The 23,442-nt window shown below is 38.2% G+C and overlaps 1 protein-coding gene across 1 annotated transcript in view; it reads right to left on the bottom strand.

Annotated features, from left to right (window-relative positions):
- Positions 1 to 23,442, bottom strand: part of AFF2 (AF4/FMR2 family member 2) — a 614,371-nt gene that overhangs the window by 73,607 nt on the left and 517,322 nt on the right. The gene's annotated exons all lie outside the window — the stretch shown is intronic.

Raw genomic sequence — 23,442 nt, 5'->3', positions numbered from 1 at the left:
GTTATGTCAGCAGCAATGTTTTGGTTCGCTCAGTGAAAACGTTCTCAAGCACATAATAGTTGTCATTTAAAAAAAAAAAAACATACTGTAAGTCACCAGCTTTGGGTGTTAAATTTCCCAGTTTTTCCCAGTTTCTTTCTTATTAGGAGAGATTCTCCATGCTTTATCCTGCACCGCTGCCTGATTATCTTGACTGCTGCTTTTTGGCAGAAGCTCTCTGCAGCCTCATTGGGAAGTCAAAGCATTTAGTGTCATTACAGCAAAGATTGAATCATTTTAAATGACCAGAAATTAAACCATAAGGAAAAATGGTTATTAGAGAGCTGCCGCACCTATGCGGAGACAAACAAGCCCGTCTGAAATAAAGATGCCTGGAGACTTGCTTTGCACCTTATCAAAGTAAAGGGATGCTGAGAGCTGTGTGAATCTGCGGCTTACATGTATAAATTAGAGGGGTGTAGGATCTTGCTGCTATTTGATCCTCTGGCAAATGATTCCATCTTACAGAAAGAACTAACTTGTTTATATGTCAATATAAGTAAGAGGAAATGCACAAGACAGGTATCCAACATTAAAGCTATGTACAGATTACTCTGCGCTGCAACCAACACTTGTGCACCAGAGACCTGAATTTGTCAGAAGAGATGATACAATATAGCTGGCTTTAACCAAACACCAGAGTATATTACATGTTCTTGTTACACTCAGAAATAAGTAGTTGACAGTGTTGGAAATGGATGCAAATAAATGTAAAAAGTGCATTCTACATGTTTACAGTTCATCCGTAAAAGGTAACCTGTCACCAGATTCATGAAACAGCGACAGGCTCCATCATTACAAAGACCTATGGTGGGAATTGACTAAGACCTTGGAGTGCTGGCATCAGATGTGGCAAACTTATTAAGAGGCACTAGGAAATGAAATCTACGCCAACCATGAGCTGTTGTAGATTTGTGGAATGCAACCCCTTCTTCTAAGTCTACTTTCACACCTACGTTGTTAATGCCGGATCTCAATACCGGAATTAAACGGATCCGTTTTGATTTAGCACATCAGGATGCATCCGTTCCGTTAGGATGCGGTTGTGTGAAATCAAAACAGAAAAAAACGGATCCGTCACTAAATACATTGAAAGTCAATGGGTGATGGTTCCATTTTTTTAGGCTCCTAAAAAAATGGATCTGTCTCCATTGACTGACATTGTTTTTAGTGCCAGACCAGATCCGCTATTTTCAGTTTTTATGACTGGACACAAAACTGCAGCTTGCAGCAGTTTTGAGTCCGGTCACAAAAGGTAATGCTGCCGGAACGGAAGACATCGTGATGCATCCTGAACGGGTCTCTTTCCATTCAGAATGCATGAGGACTAAATGGAAATGTTTTTTTCCGGTATTGAGATCCTCTGCCGGATCTCAATACCGGAAAACAAGAACGCAAGTGTGAAAGAAGCCTAAACTATGCCTAATTATTGGTAAAGTGTCGAAAGCAGTGAAAAATGGCCATAAGGCACAGGTTTTTTATGCAAACAAGGCTTGCGCTAATATATGCAACTTTTGTATATCAGGTTTTCTAGGGTAAAACCATCTGTACGGTCCCACCCCTTATATTTTAATCTGAAATTCTGCAGCACTCTACAGGAAACACGGGGGGGAGGGTATTTATCAAGCTATTTGTGCCAGTTTTATGTCTGCAAATTTTATTATGTGCCATATTTGTGAAAAGCTTTGTGTTGCTTTCAAACGTGGCAAGAAAATTGGGTGGGGTTTTGATTAAAGTGGGAGGGGTCTATTGGGAGGGGTGGGGCCTCTGCACATCAATAGATTTGCTATCAGCTAGAAACAGGTGCAAATTATAACCCAAATCTATGCTTGTTCATGGCAGGTGCAGATTTCAATTTCTAGTGCAAGCTTAGCACTATGAATAAAATGAAAAGTGCGCTTAAGACTTCAGCGAATCGAGCTTTGGATCATAGATCAGAAGTTGATTCATTCAAAAACTTAGTTTTTAATGCTGTTTCCATACAGCATTAAAATGTACTGGCTCCGTAGAGCCAAACTTCACATCGCCCATCACTTTGGTGAATTACTACGGTATTCCTATCTGCGTCTTTAAAAACATTTTAAAATAGGAATTGATACCTCGGTACCAAAGCACACTTCTGATTCCCATTTTAAAATGTTTTTGAATACGCAGACTCCCAGATGTCATGATCGGCGCTGAACACGGCATCTGACGGGTTAAATGACGAAGGACGGCGTGATTGCCTTTCCTGTCATTCCACCCACTACATACAATGGAATGCAATTAGTGGCAGAGTAATCCATAACTAATCGAATTTCTTTGTAAACTTTGGTGAAACAGCTGAATCTAATTTTTGATAACGTCGCTCACCTCTACACGTAATATGTATAATTATTTTTGTGTCAAACAGCAAAATAAAGATTTCTTACAAAAAATGTTGTCAAAATTAAAAGTTAAATTTACTTAAAGTGAGATGAATTAAATATAAAAGCTGACATACATTAGATTCTGCTTCAGTTCTGGAATCAACATTTTAGTCATATCCGCCTGGAACACTGAGATTCTGAATGTTCTTCCAGTCTGAATGTTCTGTTCCTCTAGTAGTACATATACAGCATTTATATGCATGTGTCTTCTTCTATTTGAAGCATGGCTATAAACAGAGTTCCATTTTACCATTACCATTATATTCCAAATTACTTAGAAGCGATTAAGTATCCCTCATTATATGACTGTTAAAAATAAAGTCAAAACAGATACCATGCATCAAAGAAAAATGTTCATAAAATGATTCTGTACATAGACCTCTGAACTCAAGGTAATACTGTTTCAGTTCAGTGGTCTATAGTAATACCATAGTTTCCCTCATTTCTTTTCCTGGATAGAATATTGCGGCCTGCTACACTATTTTCATTGTCAAAAATGGATGAGAACAACAAACATGTGAAGTGTGAAAAGAGCCATGTCGAGAGGCCAACACCTGCACCAGGCTGTGAATATTTAATTTGTTTCTTATTTTTATGGTGTTGTTGCAGTAGGGTAGGAAGGAGCACAAAGGAGGCAAGCAAGAGGGTTGGGGTCTCCTCGAGTTATTTTCTACATAATGTTCCAAAGAAATGGAATGTAACAAAGAGAGAATGTGGTTGGGACTGGATATAGGATAGTGTGAAAATACTCCTTTTAATATTGCCAACCATGAGTTCAGTGTTAGACTAGTTTTTTTTGGACCCACCTGAGAATACATACCCACTTTTAATTGCATCATAATCATTCAATACTCAGAACATGAATAATGTCTCATAAGTTATGAATGAATGACCACAGAACAAAAACATACCCAACTGGCAAGTGATCTGTTCTAAAGGCAGTCGCAAATAGGGTTATCTTCTCCTAGACCTTTGAGACTGTTATAGTAGAGGTCCATAACTAAGATTTTTCTCACGAGAGCGCCTCCTGTACTCTGGTCCAGCCAATTCTTATTTTCCAGAATGCTCATGTCACACCAAAATTTATGTAATTTCCCTTAACTCTTTGGTGTCTCCTGTTAAAAGAGTTGGACACTTTCTGGCTACTTGTGACCAATGGGTAAGTAAGACGACAATATGACCTGTATTAATATAACTTTGTTCATATTCTGTGTTGCTACGTATATTTCATAAGCCATTCCCCCTTGTTAGGCAATTTTTCTGTGCTGTCCGCATAGAGGTTCTGTCCATAAATTGTCTGCAGATGGAGGGTCATGTGACCAGATACATCATTCAGCCTCCTCCATTCTAACACTGCACCTGCACTAAACTCCTAACATTGCAAGTACAGATGGCAGGAGCGGTGTATTTGAATGGAGAAGACATCACATAGGGATGATTTGCATGACCCTCCATCAGCAGCCATTTTCTAGAAAGGACCTCTGTGTGGACAGCACAAAAGTCTTGACAAGGAAGGGGGAACACCTTATGAAAATGGCTCAAAATTTCAACAAAGGCTATATTAGTAAGTACCATAGAATTACAAACACTTTGGTAAACAGTAACCAGAAATTGTCCAACTGCTTTAGCATACTAGTACACACAATTACTCTGTTACTTGTTGGTCATTTAACTTACAATGTTAATTAGTTCCAGGATGGCCATTACATGTTAAAGCCATTGTAACTTAAGTCTACAACTCTGTGGAAAACTGGTAATTGGCTCCAAAGCCCCAATTTGTCATCCCCAAAAAAAAAAAGATTTAAGAAAAATAAACAGATAACCAAGACAGATAAAGCAAGACCTTATAAATAACAGTCGGGAATAGATGCTGGAAGCTGTACATTGCTTTCTTTCGTGAGGACAGGAGCTTCTTCAGGGTCCTGTATAGTACACACTGTACCAGAAAACTAAAATCTAGCCACCCTCTCCTGACAGCCAACGGAGGAGCTCATCCAGACATAAACAGAGGTTAGTAGAGGACATGTAGTACTGCTCTCTACTGTAAAGAGGAGCTGCTATACACCCAATATAGGTGTTCACCTGTGAAATGCCTATACTGATTGGTTGGATCTGAATCAGAGACATTGTATGTGGAGTCTAGTTTCAACTTACAACTGCCCAGGACAGATCATTGTAAGTGGAAAATAATGTATCCTGTAATAATGTAATATTTTTACTGAGCAAGTACCTTATGGTTATAGTGAAAAAACACACTTGGGTATATATTTGAGCATCTCAAACATAATCAATAAAAGTTACCTTAAATTTTAGCATCTATGTCACATTTAACCTACTAAATGGAGGGAAATATGTGGCAGACTGTAGTATTTAACTGTAGCAAGAGGTGGTTACATACAGTTTATGTGCCTGTAAAATTGACAGCTAAATCTAAGTGCACCATTGCAGAACAGTTTTCACTTCCCTATTGACTTGCTTTGTGCTGTCATAGATTTTAATTTCATACAAAAAAAAATCTGTCTGTTATTTCTAAATTGTATTGTATAACTTGGTTCAGCAGTAGGCAATAGGAAATTGTGTCAAATCCGACAAAGAACAACATGTTCATGAGATTTGACTATTTACTTCGATTATGGGTACTTTATCTTCCTCCCATGGTTGTGCTTGTTGGGGACAATTACAAACTTATATTAGGAAACTGTGGTATCCTGGCTCAAGATATCCCATGATAAAGGATGTGTGATGACTAGGTTTTAGAAAAAAAAATTAAAAAAACTTTTGCATTACAACTCCAAACAAAGTTATGCAAAGGTCTTCTTTGTCAAAGCTGGTTATCTTACACCACTCATCTAATATTATCTAAATCCAAGAGAAATGGTAAGGAGGTGCTAAAGAGAATTAACCATGACTAGATTTTCGCAACACACTTCCGAGTGTTGAGATGCAACTGAATGGCACATTGCATTTCTACATGAAGTGCAAGGTCTCATCAAGATCTGAACTCAGGTTTCTGGCTTCTGGATGCGGATTAACTATTCTATCAGAACCTAAACACTACGGGGAGATGCATAAAAACTAAAGAATTGAAATAGCGGAGTGCTTTCCCATTCTAAATTTCCCAATTTAGAAGCCCTTTGGAAAATGAAAGCAGCAAGTTGACTTTCCCTTTAAACAATTTTTGTTAAATTATTACTTTCTAAAATGGTCCAGCAATCTGGACACTGAGGTCAAAAATACAAATTCAGATTTTGATAGGACGTTATGGTTAATACACTGTAAAACCCTTCTTCAGAAAACCTTCATAGCATAGTTTTAACCAACCAAGATTTGGTGGAATGCCTGGGTTACTTGGAAACTAGTTAGGGGCTTCCAATGAAAACAGTAACTTCAAAGTTGGGTAGCTGAAAGGGTTCTCCATGGAAAAAAAAGTTTAAAGGTTCTTCCATAGCACTATTTCAATGTCAATCACAATGTAATATTCTTATTGCCATATATAGTATGTTGTATCCATAATCCAACTTTCCAAATCCATACAACTGTTGCTTAAAACCTATTACAATATACAATATATTTGAGGTTGTTTTTTATAAGGTAGCTCTATTACTTATTATTCACATAGTCACATTTCTTTTTCTGCTGTAATATTTTAGTCCACACAATTTAGTTTGATCATTCTAGCAACCATCATTTGTTCGACAATTGGATGACTGAAATATTCCTTTGTGGCAAAATAAAAAGAGTAAACAATAAGTTAAAAAGCGAAATGCCAAAATTGAAGGATACTTCAATTACCGAAGGAAGTGCCTTCATAAAAAGCCAATGTTTACAGTTGCAGCAATAAAAATTCTAATTTTTTGCTCGGATGAGCACAAAGGAATCCATAGGCATTGGTATTAGAACATATAATGAAAATGTAATTGAAAAACTTTTTCTGCATAGTAAATATGGCAAAAAAAAGTACCAAATGTAATTCAAACATCTGAAAAACACATGCGTATTTGCACTGTTTGTTGTTCATGAAATGATGTCTCTGAAAAACAAATTGGTCTCTGAAATTTACAAAGTGATTCAAGCACATACTGAGTAAAGTGAAGTTACTTGTAAAACCTTTGGCAAGTGTATTAAGGTCAGTTCTGAAATTCTATGTTAGATAGGAAGGTCAAAGCCCAATTTAGTTATCAATTTCCATTTCTTACAAATTCATTTGCCACTTGCATTGAAGAGAGTTTCCATACAAAATGTGAAAGTACTTATTTATTAGTGAATCAAAAGTTTGATTAGCCAATAGAACTTATCTTTTTTTTCAACACAAAGATATTGTTTCTGTCTTTCCTTTCAACCTTTCTCCTGCTCCTCTTCCCTGCATCCAAGATGTTGATGCCCCTCCTTTTCAGGACTGCTATGTTCCAGTTCTGCAGTTCATTATGATCGTCATATGCAGAGCCATCTCTAATTTGTTGTACCACTCCATCAGGTGTCATTTGTGGGAGATATTATTGCCATACCACATGCCTACATATGCCTTAGTATGACATTGGTGCCATATAGAAGTACACTAAGGTCTAAGGCACATCAACGTATGCCCTATAATGTATGATCATAGGTACCTGGCCTTACTTTTTATATCTGGGTCTGATACAATTTGTGTATTGAAGAGTGCCAACTGCATCTGTTAAAATGGGGGGGCAGAGAAGGGTTATGGCATCAGAAGGAAAAAAGATTAGATATTATTATGTTGATCCTAATCATATTATATACAGTATTTTGAATGTGGTTCACAAGAAAAAAAATGGGGGGCCTCCAATATTCTTTATGCTAAAACAACTATGTTATAAAAAATGTATTATATGTCATCTAGTTGGCTCTACATTATTAACTTGCAAAATACAAGTAAAAAATAAAGAAATAAAAGAATGGTGGACAGGCACTCAGCAGTCCTATAATAATAAGATCCCTCCAAAACCACCCACTTATCACTTCTGCTCTGCTTGCTTTCATGCCAAAAGTTATACCACTGGACCTGATAAATGTTATTTAAATGCAAAATGATGCATTCCAGGCTTGATTGCAATCAGGGATTTCTCTTTGTATAATTATGCCTAATCTGAGACATGCTTGTTTTAAACCAAGTAGACGCACTTCACAGAAAACCCTGATCTTGACTATTAACCACATTGAAATTTTGCACAAGGTTTACCTTTAATGTCACATAAATCAATTTGGCTTTTTATCTAAAGTTACAATGGGAAGACTCATCTAGTTACTGTAAACACAGATTATGCTACGTAGATTAGGAACTCTTCATGGTAATGACTGCCTGTGTTGTCTTATTTCATCATTGTCACAGTGGAAGCCTCTAAAGAAGGCAAGCAACCTACTCTTTACAATTAGATACAGGATGGGATACACTCTTAAAGGTGTAGATCTCTACTGCCAAGAATCCTAAACACTAAGTGCGGTATTATATTATCACTGTTTTATATGGTAGTAGGATATTGTGCCAAGGTGCAGCCTTTATCTGTCTCTTTTCATCTGAACACCCTTCTGTCCAAAGACAAAATATAGTTTTTTTTACAATACAGCAGAAGAGGACTTTACTTCGGATTATTCAGATTTTTTACATCAGTCAACAATCTATACTGTTACAAGATTGTGCATAACCAGAGTTTTATTCTACATTACCTTATTATCACATTATCATATATCATAACACTAGGTATAAGTATAGTTTGAAGGTGGTGATAAAACAGAGCCTAAGGAACTGGCAATACATGAACGGCTGTCACAGTTCATAATATCATTCACAAGTTCTCTAAATATATACTCTACCTGTTTTATTTTTTGCAATGGAGCTCCAACTCCATTGCATCAGGGGGACTCCGTGGACTGGTCGGGGGGGGGAGGGGGGGTGCAAGGTTCTGGGTATCAGCAACTGCAGCCAAGAATGGAAGGGGGGGTATTTATTAATAAAATAAATAAATAAAATAAAAAAGGGGTTTAGGAGGGATTAAATGTATTAGGTTAGAGTCTACAGATCTGGATTTAATGTTATTGTTTGTAATGGTGTAAGGACTGTATTAACATGTACTATCTATGTCTGTAAGTTTTTTTTTTTTTTATGTCTACAAGTTTTGTAACTATTCAGAAGAAATTAAAATAATTTATAAAAAAATAAAAATAATATGTATATATATATATATATATATATATATATATATATACTCTACCTTAGCCTAATGTTATTCCCTGGTCACCATGATATCATGCCTTGGCAATCTAACATTCATTGATAGAAATGATGAGTGCCTGGTGATGTTAAACAATAGATATATTTAACCCAAACTCTAGACTCTATAATACTGCCATTGACTGACTAAAGGTTTGGAATGAATGTTTACAGTATTTTTAGCTATACCATTCTAGAGCATAAGGCCTGATAAAGGTATAATAGTATTTCATTAACTAAACCTCCAAATAACAGATTAGTATATATATGTGCATCACGGCACTACCATCTATTAGCCAGAGTAGAGGGCTGCCAACAGAGAGTGACTTTTTCAAAAGCTCAGAATTTTTAAAATATCCCCACTACTCCCATCCCATTACTTTATAGGGTCCCATTGTTTTTCTAGATCCCTCTTCACATGGAAGTGTGACCCCTTAATCAATGACCTTAGTGGTCCATGTTGAGAGGGACCAGAAAGTAGAGCCTGGCAAGGATATATGGGAAGCATCAGAGCACTAGCTGCAGGGAATCGGTGAGTGAATAATACTTGTTTTATTTCCCTAGCATCTGGATTCTTTAAAAAAAAAAAAAAATTATATATATATATATATATATATATATATATATATTACTGGTAGGACAACCCCTTTGAAACTTCACTGTGTAAGAGGACAGAGTAAGGTTGAACTGAAAGGAGGAAAGTACAAACAATAACAAAATAGCTGGATATTATTAGAGAAAAAAAGAAGCCATGATAATCCAGACGAACATTTTTTGCTCGCCTGGAGTAGACAACAACATGTATGCACATAATAACAATAATAGTTCAAAAAAAAAATCATTTAAATCTTTTTTTAATAAAAAAGAAAGTAAAACAGATTTATAATAATTGAGGACTGGGATGAATTCAATATCAATGTGAAATCGGTTTAAATCAGTTGTAAATAAAAAAAAACACAAAATAAATGTATATCTAGCCTGACTTATTTGTCTTGTCTTAGTTCTCCTGGGATTCTTCCAGAATCATACCAATGGGATATCAAGCAGATGTAATAGAGAGGTTCCTCTTCCATATAACCGTGTAGACACAAACCTTATTTAATATTTCAAAAACAGTACGGCTGATACTAGACATAGGGGAATTGGAACTTTCGCAATAAAAGAAAAGCCAAGTTTTGTATATGCATAGATAATATTTTGCTATATTGTAGCTTAGGTGTTATATCTTTAATATCTGTTAAATGGTATTTTAATGGATAGTGTGCAAGACTATAAAGACATCTCATAGAAAATGCATTTTCATTATGAAGATGCTGTTAGATGGGATGGCATGCCTTATTGAAAATTGTGATAGAAAAAAGAGATTAGATTTGAAGCAAGGGATCTTATTTCTTTGAATGACAAGAAAACTCAATACATCTAATCACTTCACTGACACCTATTGGGAAGAAAAATCCAGCCTGCTCTCAGAAACTCAATACTGCTTGTTAAACACTGGTGTACTTAGCAAGGTGCCAGGTAAATTGACTTTAAAAATCCTCATCACGGCTGTAACAAAAGCATTTCATTTTTTAGTACTCTTTTCAAAATGAAATGAAACATAGAAACGTTTGAGGCAGGTGAATAATGGTGCTTCACTTGAATTATCGCAAGGTTTTTTTTTTTTTTTTTCCAGGCAGTACCTTTATCACTTGGAATGAAATCCAGATGGATAAACAGATGATTGTGACAACTATATTTAGCGTACAAAACAATGTCAAACACGGCTGTGACCTTCCTGAACTAAGATAAAAAAAGGTTCCCAGTATACATATGGTATTGTCTACAGTGTCAATGGCGTTTAGTAGAGCATTTTGTAATTTTCAAGCTAGACAAGCCCCAAGGGCTGATTTAAATATTCAAGAGAGTGACCACCCAGAAACATCTACATTTGAGTAAATACAAACTGCTCATGTTCCTGCATTTTACATCTTCATTTGATTTCCTCTTATGCCACTTATTGAATGCCTTGATTTACTCCATTGTGTGTGTCGTCTCCCACTAAAGACCACCAACATCTTCCTCCTTTTTAAGATTCAAGAACCATGTTCTGAATCCACCCTGTAGGAAGCATTGTATTACCTTAAATAATGTCTAAAATGGGCAGTTTAGACGACCTCAATGTTTCTTAGATTCATCATACAAAAGGGGTTGTATGAGATTAGAAAAACATGGCTTCTTCCTTCTCAAAATGTCCATGGTTTATGTGTGGTAATGCAGCTTAGTCCCATTTATATGACTAGGGCAGAGGTGCAATACCACAGACCACCCATGGACAGCAGTGGTGCTGTTTCTGTAAGAAAGCAGCATGTTTTTCTAATATCATACAAGAATAGTTTACTTAAATAACAGTGTTCAAAAACATCTAAAATGCTAGAAGCTTTTTGTTCTCTACTGTATTTATGCCATTAACCATAGATCATGTTAATATTACAATCAAGGGTTGGGCTGTTTATTAGAATCAATATAGTCTACAATCTGCTTTTTGGGTAGCAACAAAAATACCATGTACAACACAGCCATCACAGAGTCGACATACAGTCCCATAACAGAGTGCTGGAAGATCCCATCTGCCCCAGAAAAGACAATCAACATATATGGGTGTATCTGCAAGCATGGATTCATACTCAAATCAATTGAGAGTGTCTTCTAGAGAATGCCACAAAAACATTTCCCAGACCATAACACTGCCACCACCAGTTTGTGTTCTTCCAGCAAGGGTGTTTGTTCTCTGATGTTTTTTTACCAGAGAGGCCAATGTTTATCCATTTGATAAAGAAGATGTCTAATTCTGATACTGCCGCAAAAATTGAAGTCTTTGTTGCTCATGCAATTTCATTAGTAGTGACCATCCTGCTTCAGAGCCCCATACACAGTAGGGTTCACTGAACTTTTTAGACACATGTCTGGTTACCCCGTAGTTCATTTTAGCAGTGAGCTGCTCCACTGTAGCATGTTGGCCCGCCCTCACGCACCATCATAGCCGACTCTTACCTCTCACATCAATGGCACATGGTGCTCCGCAGTTTTCACATCACTTATTCACAATGATGCCATACAGGGGCGTAGCTAAAGGTTCATGGGCCCTGGTGCAAGAGTTCAGCTTGGGCCCCCCTTCCCTCAAACCTTCGTGCTGCATGAGGCAAAAATTGAAACTGCACCCCACCCTCCTCCATACCAAATTCTTAACCTAACCCCTTCTGTCCAGCCAGAGGTGTAACTTGCATACACTTTCTATAATACCAGTTTCTTCATATGTGGCACAAGAGTCTTTGGGTCCCTCAGGCTCCTGGGCCCGGTAGCAACTGCTACCTTTGCACCCCCTATAGCTATGCCCCTGGTGCCATATGTCTACTCACAATACACTTTCACCACAGCAGCACAGTTCATAAACTGTGCAGTTTAAGAAATACCACCGCTGGCCAAAAAGCCAATGATCTCCCCTTTTCACCCCTTTTACCCATGACAGCAACAAAGAAAATGTGAGCAGACAGCCTATCCCATACCTTACCAACCAAGCCAGTTCACGACATGTGACTTCCTTCATGAGCTACTGTATGTGCTGCCGACATCAAAAGTAGGAAGTGTTCACAATAATGTGACTCAACTGTGTGTATTTAGATATATTCATATGTACATAGAATGAAAGCTGCTTTAATAATTAATAATAATATATATATATATATATATATATATATATATATATATATGAACTACAACACCAATTTACCATGTAATTGGCAAGCAATGACTGACTTTTCCATGCATAGAGATACAGTTTATCACACCGAGCTTAATTATTAAAAAATACTAATGTTTATTACCATGGTTGCTTCTGAGATATATATTAGAGATGAGAGAATCGATTTTATCAAATCAAAATAATTTGCTTCAAATTTGTCCAAAAATGTTGATTAGTTACAATTACAATCAGATTATTTTTTTACATTTTAGTAGAATCGATTTGTCACTGAATCTAATTTCAAAGAAGAAAGCACAATTTGGGAAATGCTCATTGTATATATATGTATATATATATATATATATATATATATATATTAATATACAGCAATAATTATGGTTTGAGTATAATCACTTATAACACCACGCAACCAAAAAAACTTTTCGTCTGCTACTGGGCAAAAAACATTTGTCCTATACTAAAAAAAACATTTGTCCTATACTAAATCAAGTGTGTGGATTACAAATCCGAAGTCAGAATTGTAACACGTCACAAAATTTTGCTATGCATAAGTATGCCTAAATGAATTAAGCACTTGGAAAGCATTGAATAATTTTGAACAGAACGAGTTTTACTTCAACAATTACCTGATTTACATCAAAGTTTGCGTAGCAAACAATGTATGCAAATGTGATGGAATAACAAAATTTCCAAAAGTCTTGTTTTTCAGTTTAAAAGTCTTACTTGAGCAAGGCCCAGTACTGTTAACAGTGCTTCAGGCATCTGCTTTTGTGAACGGCCATATTTTCCCGTTGCAAAAACCAGCAGTAGGCGTCAAACATTTGGATGAATACCCCGTTTTCCTATTCAACCTAGAGCACTACAAAGAAAAGGAATCCTTGAATTTAGCAACAGAAGGCCGCAATACATCATTCAGCAGCGCCAACAGAGAAAGGTCCGTGATCCTCACATTGAATTAACATCGCCTGTGAGAGACACGTGGGACGCGAGCGGCTCCACAGGCGGGACGCCGGCAGATTCAACGGAGCAAGGGCTCGAAACCAAGTCCCGATTCACCCGACGGCGCACGCAAAGGTAAGCCCACAACAGTGGGTTCAACAATAAGAAATACAGTACCTTGTCAGGTAACATACGAATGAACTGTATCGGCTATCTAAGCGAACAATCCTCACTGCAGTTACATATTAATTCATTGCAATAGCCAGCAGTTGGAGGCAACTTAGTATCAGTTTGTGGCGGCTGAAGTGCTTCTCCTGATACAGACGTTTGATGCAAATAAACTGCTTTGGCTACGTAAGCGAAGTATCTTTGCTGTAATATATTGGGACAATCAGTAGCTAGAAAGCTGATATAACTCATCACCTGTTGTAAGAGTTGGAGTGCTTTTTTGACACAGACGCTTGGATAGACCTGTGTAGATATAAGAAAAGACTCAATATCCAGAGACTGGTCCACTCAATGGTCTAACATATTTTTTAATTTCAAAATTGAATATTGGATGTTATGTCATTTTTATCAATTTGGTACATTTCGTCACTCAACTAGATAGACACTGCCTGCGCCAACCTGTCTCTCTAACTGAATAGATAATCTATCACACCTAGGACCCCACTAGTCCAGGTGGGGATTTAGAGAGAGAGGCATTTGGCACTATCAGTACCTATTTCAATATTGTTGTTTTTTGTTATGCAATGAACATGTCATTGAAATAATTTATGGCATCTTGATAGAGAATAAGCATATGATACTGTGCTGAACAGTTTACAGAAGACTTTTTATTGTACGTTTTATTATTTTTATCCATTTATTTAAATATATATGTCAAATAAAACATCCTGTATTTCCATATAAGAGTGACCAATCCACTTCTTTCTTACATACAACTGAAATCTTGAGGGGTGACTCAAATTTGGGATTGGAGCACCTATCTTGAGAGAATAGGGGTGAACGGATCCCTTTTCTGTAGTCCCCCATTATGTTGGGATTCCAGCGGCCTTGATACCGGTTCTTCATTGTAGAAATATCTTTATTGAACCACTCCCCATGTTCGTCACTTACGTGTCCCAAATTGGGTGGGAAAAAGTCAAGATGGGACTGTAAAAAATGCACTTTCAATGACATTCGGCAGCCAAGTTGTCCATATGCTGTAAGCATGTTGTCTACTAATTCAGCATAGTTTGCAGCTTGTTTGTTCCCAAGGAAGTTCTGCAATACTAGCACAAATGCATCCCAAGTTGCAAGTTCCAGAGGGTTAAGTTTTGTATCATCATGCATTGGTTTGTTGATTTCGGGGCCAATAAAAATTCAGGCCTCTATTTTAGCATCAGTTTTCAGTGTGCTAAACTTCTTCTTCAACTACTGGAAACCATTTCCATCTCGATCAAGTGCAATTACAAAATTTGAAACTCGAAGTGGATCGACCAGTGATTTGTGTTGTACATTGTACTGACCAACTGTGTGCTCGACTCTGAGAAGCCACTGTCTCATTTTGTAATGATTGTTGTCATCGCGACTGTTCCATAGGCACAAGAAACACATATGTTTTGTGTATAGTATTTGATAATTTTCAAAATTAACTCCATAGAAGCATGGGTCTCTTTCATTTCAACCGCATGAGCAAATGGAACAGATGTTTTTTTGTTACCATTGTGCAACAAGACAGCTTTCAAACTTGTTTTGCTAGAGTCTATGAATAGTCTCCATTCATCGGGAACATGTGTACCATCTAACTCCATCATAAGACCATTCACATCAATACAGAAACAGACATCGATTTCCATTGCATAGTATGCAGCTAACTTGGTGTGTTGATGACGAAAGTGTGAAGTTGTGGTGCCTCGTTGTAGCAAATTCCATTCCTAAAGTCTAGAAGCAAGCAGTTCTGACTTTTCTTTAGATAATGACAGATCTCTTACCAGATCATCTAAATCTGATTGGCTCAGCAGGTGCGGCTGACCCTCCAGTTGTTCTGGATCAGGAAATACATTGTGACAATTAACATCTTCTTCTTCATCAGGATCAGAACCGTCTGTTTCAATTGCTGTTCCTTCTGTGGGAGGGGCAGGCACTGGATTCTCTACATCGTGTGGTACTGGTTTAAGAACAGACTCACAATCAGGATACACAATTTGTGACTTGTTTCTCTTTGAATATCCGGCGATTTTAGTCATGCAAAAGTAACAGTCTAAATGGTGATTTTTCTGCTCGCACCAAACCATAGGCACTGCAAAAAGCCATTCCTTTCCTTTTACCATTCAACCACTGCGTTAGCCCAGAGTAACACACAGTGCAACAAACATGAGGTGCCCAGCTTTTATCTTGATCTCCAATTTTACAATTAAAGTAATACTTGTATGCAAGACGCACTCGCTTTGTCAAATTCTTGCGCTGATCATAAGTAGTGTATTTGCCATATATTTAGGAGAAATTGTCTGGATCGTTAACACATTTGCGTTTATCCATCTTAGGTTTCAAAACTGATAGCACTGTAACAGATCACTTTATCAAAATCTGTCCAGCATGCCTTATATACTTACTGCTGACATCAGCCTGAGTGCATCCAGACAGGTCTGGACATGTCCATTGGAATATTTCCAATATAATGCATTAATATTATAACTGAATAATTTAAAATCTAGACGTGTCAGGCAAATTCCTAGTTCATATTTGGAATCAGCACACTCATTTTAGTATAAATCACATGTTTTTCTCTCAGTAGCAAAATCATTGTTGCGCGGTGTAATGAGTCCATTAACATCTGCATAAGGTTCATTAATTGTTTGAAGTACTCTATTATCTCATCTGTCTAGATAGTCTCATATGTTCTGGAGTAATGTGTAAAGTTAAACAAAAACTTCTGACCTATGAAGAACTAAATTATATACTCAAAACATTTCATCCGAGGTTATTTATGAAATACTGTCTACATTACTAAATTATCTATTCTATGACATTTTGTGAAAATAGTTTTTACTATTTTAAAGGGGTTATTCCTGAATGATTTAAAATGGCCACTAGTAACCTGTCCTAGAATATGAGGAGGACTGGTTGTCTCCACATGCAGAGTTGCCTATAGAGGTGAGCAGTAGGTCCTCACTACACACTGCTCTACAATAGATGGTAACAATTCAATCCTACCTATGATTTGCCATCATGCCAGAGCAGCCTGACAGGAAAACTCACCAATATATAGTATATGCAAGTTCCACAGCATAGCGTGTAGTGAGGGCCCATCCCCTCACCTCCTTAGATAGCACTGTACGTGGTGGAAACTAGTCCTGCTCCCATTCTAGAATAGGTTACTGGCAGTTGTTTTAAATAATTCCCAAAGAACCCCATTTAATAACTTTGTCCTTCATATACCTCACACGGGAATGTGTACCAAAAAATGACAATAGTTGGTAAGATGCCAGGAATTCAGCTGCTCTTTTTGGCACAAAAACATGTAGCATAAATATATATAAAATATAAATACCACTGCTGGACAAAAGCAAAACAATTACAACCCAATATATGGAAATGTTATTTGTCCAGTCAAGGCTACATAAAGAGAAAAATAGGACCTACAGTACTAGTTTTTAACTTCTTGGTGATCTATCTTTCCTAACTATAGTTAAAGGAACCCTGGATTTCCTTTGAATCTGGTTAAAGGGTTTGTCTTGGATTTAAATATTGATGACTAAGATTCGTCAGGATAGATAACCATTCTCAGATCAGTGGGAATCAGACTCCAGGCACTCCTGCCAACCTTGATCGAAGGTCTATGGTGACTGGATGGATGCTTTGGCCTTTCCCTGGCCTGTGACATCACATCCAAAAATCACATGGCCTTTGTGCAGCTCTGTTCCATTCAAATGAAAAGGGCTGGGAAGCCATGCCAACCACAGTCACTATACAATGCATGGTGCTTCAGCCCCTTCAATTAGCTGATTAATAGAGGTACATGGAGTTAGGCCCTAACAATGAAATAGTGATGACCTAGCCTGAGGATAGGTCATCAATAATTAATTAAAGGAAAACCCCCTTAAGATTTCCGGGGAAGAGAACACCAAGAAAACGGATAGAGCAGTTGTAGGGGTTGCCCAACAGAGGAGTATTTCAGAGATTCCATCATGGATAAAATGTTTTGGGATTATTGATGAAAACAAATTAATGTTCAAATGGTTATTTTGTGATATAAAATAGATTTTAGAGTCAAATTCATTTAGGTGCAATTTCTCCTTTTTTCAAAAAAGTTATAGTAGACTACTTGTATTCTGAAAATCCACAACTTTTATAATTCAGCCATCATACTTTATTTGTTAATATGCAGGTAATCTTTTACTGCCATAGGCCAGCTCCTTCTGGCGGTCAATATCCACATCATGCTTAAAGGGGTTCTTTGAGCCTGTACCTAAAATGGGTCTTTCAGGTAACCTGTGAAGAGAATAAACTTTCAGCGGTACTTATCCTTTCATTGCTCTGTTGAATCTGCCATCCTGGTTAGGGACAATGGCTGTGGACTCTTCCTTTGATCTCCATACCGGATGTGCTCCTGTTTCTTCTTGTTTAGTGTTACATGTGCATATACAGTTGGGATGTCAGATGAATAGCCCAAAGCCAATTGGACACTGACCTGACCCCAGCTGGGGTTGCCGAATTGGTGGAGTGATTGGATGGGAAGTACTGCTTAAAATGTATTCTCTCCAAAGGTTTTAGGTACAGGCCTAGAGAACCCATTTAAGATTATGAATTAGCTGGCCACATGGGCATGTAAATATGCTGCATATCAGACCAACTGGCATGTAAAATAAACTTCAATAGGTCATTCATAACCACCATGGTGTCCAATTTATTCACACATTATTCACCACTGATCAACAGTATAATATAATGTATAAAATCCTAAACCGGAAAACAAATCAGCTTCATTTGCATCTTTAATCTATTACCTGAATTTTAGCAACTGGCTTTAGAAAACACGGATAATACATTGTACCCATGAGATGCAGCCAGGCTTTGTTTTTAATGAATAATAATTTACTGCCTACACCGCTAACCATTTTGAAAACATCCAAGACTTCAACTGAAGGTCTGGCATGATGAACGGAATTAATCATTTACTTCAATGTATGAACAACAGCTAGACACAAGTAGGCATTTCCAGTGCAAAACAAACAGTGCGGGGTGCAAGCTTTAACTGTCTCATAGCATAGTTGTAAATGAGTAAAAATTATCTACGCATGGTCCAAATGAGCCGCTACGTTCATCCTGAATGTATCTTTAAATCACTTGCATTTATGAGCTTGTAGTTTTGTCGCTCTTTACCGGCCTCTCTGAGTGAAATCTACAGCTGTATGCCATTCTTAATAACATCTTCAATACTAATGCCAGAAGGTGCAATTTGATTACTGACCTGTTATCCAACTAGTTCTAGAAAACAATTCAAACTAAATTTCCTTAATATGCCTATTTTTCTATCCTGCCAGAAGGGTTGCTAATGAATTTTCTGCTTCACTGCACAGACAGATTGAGAACTACGACTGTATTGGCCTGTGTAACGTGGCACTGGCAAACACAGCTTATTTGTACCCATGCACGTTTCCTCTTGAGTATGTTCCTCATCCAGAGGTAATTTTGTAATAAAATCAACCACAATTATTTCAAGCGCCCAGAAAGATTCCTTTAGGAATAAGAGCGGTAATTCGATCCTAGGAAACTTTGTACTTGGCAAAATTAACCTTGTAAAGTGTTATTTTCTGTAGTGTTATCTCATTTTTCCCTTTCTCCTTTGTCTATTGATCTTTAATAATCTATGTTATGCTCTCATTTATGCTTAAGTGGTAAAGTGGAGATTAAAGGAAGAAATAAAACACATCTAAAAGACAACGAACGGTATGCTATTTCAAAAATGTCAATGTGACAGTCTGTTATGTAAAAGTAGATTTTGATGACCTTTTATCCATAAAGCACCAACATATTAGTACAGAGAATTCTCACACAATATCAAAGACACAATATACAAAGAGAGCTGTGGGACTCCAAATGCACCAAAAATATATAACAATCTTTTTTAATTTAATTCTAAAGAAAACGGCAAGATGGATATTGATACAGAGAACATTGCAACGGGCGTTATCCCCAATATAGTGATCCACGTCTACAAGATATACAAAGGAAATAAATGGCACTACTGAGCATATTATTACCAAAGTGATGAGATATACAATCTTCAACAATCACCAATAGATCGTACAATGTGTTCAGTGATTAAATAACAAGATTGCCCCATAGGCCCACAGGTTTGTCAGTTAGGCGCAATAGTTGCTGTGCTGCTGAACAAGACACCACATTAACTGCAGATGTCTAAAATATCACAAATAATAACTGCCGTGAAGACTACTCTCGCAAAAAGAATATATAATTAGTACAGCAGCACTGCAGATGCATAAAATATGCCAAAAGTTTACATATAATGCGCCTTATAGTAAAACAGACGTACCCTGTGACATAGTTCACTTGTAATCAGGAATGCCGTCCCACGCACAAGTACCTCAACGCGCATTTCACCCTCAAGGCTTCATCAGTAGGTAATAGATACAGACAGTACAGGGTATATATAGGGAATGTAATGGAAGTATACCTGATAATAATATTATCTATACAGGCACGAGACCGCCATGATGGCCGACTCGATCCCTCAGAATGTCCCTGCCGCACCACTGCGCATGCACTGCACACATGATGACGACATACGGGAGCATGTCTGGATGGAGCCAGGCAGCGCATGTATCGGATCGGGACCCAATGGAACGCAGGCGATATATTTAAAAGGGGACAGAACATCAGGGAAACCGAGATAAATTAAACCTATAAATGGCCCAGCAGATATACTGATCTTATGATTACAAACAACAAATCCCTCAATAACTAGCGCTTAAACCCCGTAATTGATAAAAAAAAGCAAAAAAAAAAGTGCCTAAAATCAATGATATGTGCATAATTCTTTCTTATATAAAAATATATATAAAGTGCAAGCAATAATAAAGTGACTACAGTGCAATCAATAAGCCCCTATATTGTGAAAGCAATTGTACATAAAAATGATATAGCATATACATAATTCTTTCTTATAAAAAAGTATAAAGTGACTACAGTGCAATCAATAATCTCTAGTGTTGTACTATTAACACCAATTAATAAGTAAAAAATGCTTTGCGGAAGCGTACCTCCCAAAAAAAATAAAAAATGGGAGGAAAACCTAGGCAAACTATCATATGTGCCCACATAATAAAATAAAACAAACTATCTAAGAAATTGCCCTATGAAAAGGATGTGGTCTCACCCACCGGGAGCCGCGAAAAGGTGGTGCCCGGTGGGTGAAACCCATCCAAAACAATAAATCCACTAGTAAACCCATTAATCTAAATGAAGATGGACTGTACATAAACAGTCCCAAAGAAGATCCATAAAGAATAAATCTGAATATTTCTTATTTCTCTTTTCTCTCTGTCGTCCCCTTTAGTGTCTGTCCCCTGTGGGGCCCACAGTTTTATTTCCTTATCTCAAGTGAGCCCTGACAATTTATAGTAAAATCCAGAGTAAACCCTTTTACCTGTGGTCTGTCCCTGCAGAGGCAGCGGCGTACATAGAAATCACTGGGCCCCATAGCAAGAATCAAAATTGGGCCCCCATTCCCCTTTTAAAGGCCCCTCCCACTACTCATTCCAGGCCTGTCCCTTTGTTCCATGAACTTTGCTTGCTGCTGCGTTTTATACTGTATGCCATCAGGGCCATACTGGGATTGCAAAACATCCCTGGCACACAAAAGAGGTATAATAGATGCAGTGTGTACAGAAATATGTGGTCAGTTATAGATTAGTCACTGTGTGTGAGGTACATAAGGTGGTGGTCACTGAAACTGTCTTATATATGAGTGAGCAATGAATAAAAATGAAGAGAAAAGTGGAGGACCACTCCACTCCAGTCTGTATGGAGCAACACAGAGCTGATTGTGAACTTCTAATACTTGTTGTTAGTGGTTGAAGGACCTGTGATGATGTCATCAGAGGTCCTGGCAGATGCACTGTTTTAACCTGGGAACTACACTTTACACTTTGCAATTCCCTTACAGGACCTATGATGACATCATCAAAGGTCCTTTAGCTTTAGGAAAATAGACCGGAGCAATCAGGGGGTGGGCCTTCTCCTCCACTGCGGGGCCCCCCCTTCCTCACGGGCCCCATAGTAGCTGCGTGGTCTGCCTATATGGTAGGTGTGCAGAGGTACAGACTTCTGGAATTACTGTATCTGAAATAGCCAGACAATGCCTATACTATACTGGGGACAATCACTATAATGGGGATCCAGCAGTGCCCAGCTTTGTCTGCAGGAACAGACTACAGAAAAGCCTAAAGGGCTTTGGGTACTTTCACACTATCAGCATTACGGATCCGACAGGCTGTTCACCCTGTTGGATCCATCCTGCCACTATTTCGCCGTGCCGCTGGACTGCCGCTCTGTCCAAATTGACTATACTGGGGATGGGGGTAGTGCGCGGTGAGAGGCCGCCAGACTAAAAAGTCGGACATGCAGTACTTTTAGTCCGGCGGCCTCTCGCCGTGCACTGTCATGCTGCGCCGGAGCTCTCCATTATAGTCAATAGGGGCGCCAGCGGCAGTCCTGGCAGCACAGCGAAATAGCGGCAGGACGGATCTGACAGGGTGAACAGCCTGTCGGATCCGTCCTGCCGCTAGTGTGAAAGTAGCCTGAGTCTGGATTTGACTATAAATTCTCAATGCTCACTTGAGATAAGGAAATACAACTGTGGGCCCCACTGGGGACAGAAACTGTTGTGTGAGAATTACTGGCATAAGTGCTGGATTTTTGCTAGACAAATACCGATGCATGCAGCATTATTTGTCAAGCAGAAAGCCAGCATTTATGCTGAAAACCCACTTGGAAAACATTATAGCCAATGGGGATCCAGCGTTACCCAACATTGTCCGGCTATGCCTAAATGGAGATGTGAATGTAGCTAAGAGGAGCTATATGTTTAGTTGATGACTTGATCACGAATATTTTTGAAACTTATGCAAACAGAATGAGGCCAAATAGTATTTACCTCCAGCACTGACAGCACATGCGCGAGCACGTCGATTGCCCCGCTGACGTCATCGCGCTGCGCTCCAAGCCTCGCTCTGAGGCCAAATGGTGTTCAAATAGGAGTGGGCGATCTTCTGTAAACAGGCCACATCACGGTCTCTGGACACATCGCTGCGCTTCATGAGAGGGATCTGACCATCACCAGGCTTCCCTCTCAACATTGTCTTCATATCGTTAGGCAAGTACTGCGCCCTGATACATGAGTGGAGCCTGGACTAAAGGCTACCACCTTAAGTTATCAATTGTGTCATTTAATGTTTATCATAACTGTGCATAAATGTATGTGTTGACCACGAACTAAAGATACCAACACTATATGTTATTACACTACATTGCCCCTCTGTGTGTGCCTAAATTCCCCTGATAAGTTCTTATACGAAACATGTGTGTAGGGATTAGCTACACTAGGGCACAATAGGGCCAAGTAGCAAAAGGGAAAGGTTCTGGACGAGGTCGTTCTTATTAGAAAGGGTGCTCCGCGAATAGGATGCTAGGGTCGAGATAGCACCCATATATTAGGGCTGTCTAGGTACCTTCAACCCACTCACACCCCTGCCCAGCCTTAAATCGCTCTTTTTCACAGCAAACCTATTCCTACTAGACATCTACGGAGACCAGAGGATCCTGGCTGAAACGGTAGGACCACTGTTTATTTAAGGTGCCGCCGTGCACTAACATATTTTGTATTTAAGGTGCCGCCATGCACTAACTTATTTTGTATCCCTTGTGTTATCATGCACCTCTTTTTTTTGTATCTAATCTGAACATTTAGGGACCCTATTCTATCTAAATAATTAAAAGTTAAGTTTTAACTAAAAATCACCATTCCCATTCTGTTTACATGAGATGTGAATGTAGCTTAATCTAAGTATGTGATGAAAGAG

Source organism: Bufo gargarizans, chromosome 9 (genome assembly GCF_014858855.1).
Source record: "Bufo gargarizans isolate SCDJY-AF-19 chromosome 9, ASM1485885v1, whole genome shotgun sequence".
Taxonomy (NCBI): Eukaryota; Metazoa; Chordata; class Amphibia; order Anura; family Bufonidae; genus Bufo; species Bufo gargarizans.
This window is presented reverse-complemented; position numbering and strand designations above follow the sequence as displayed.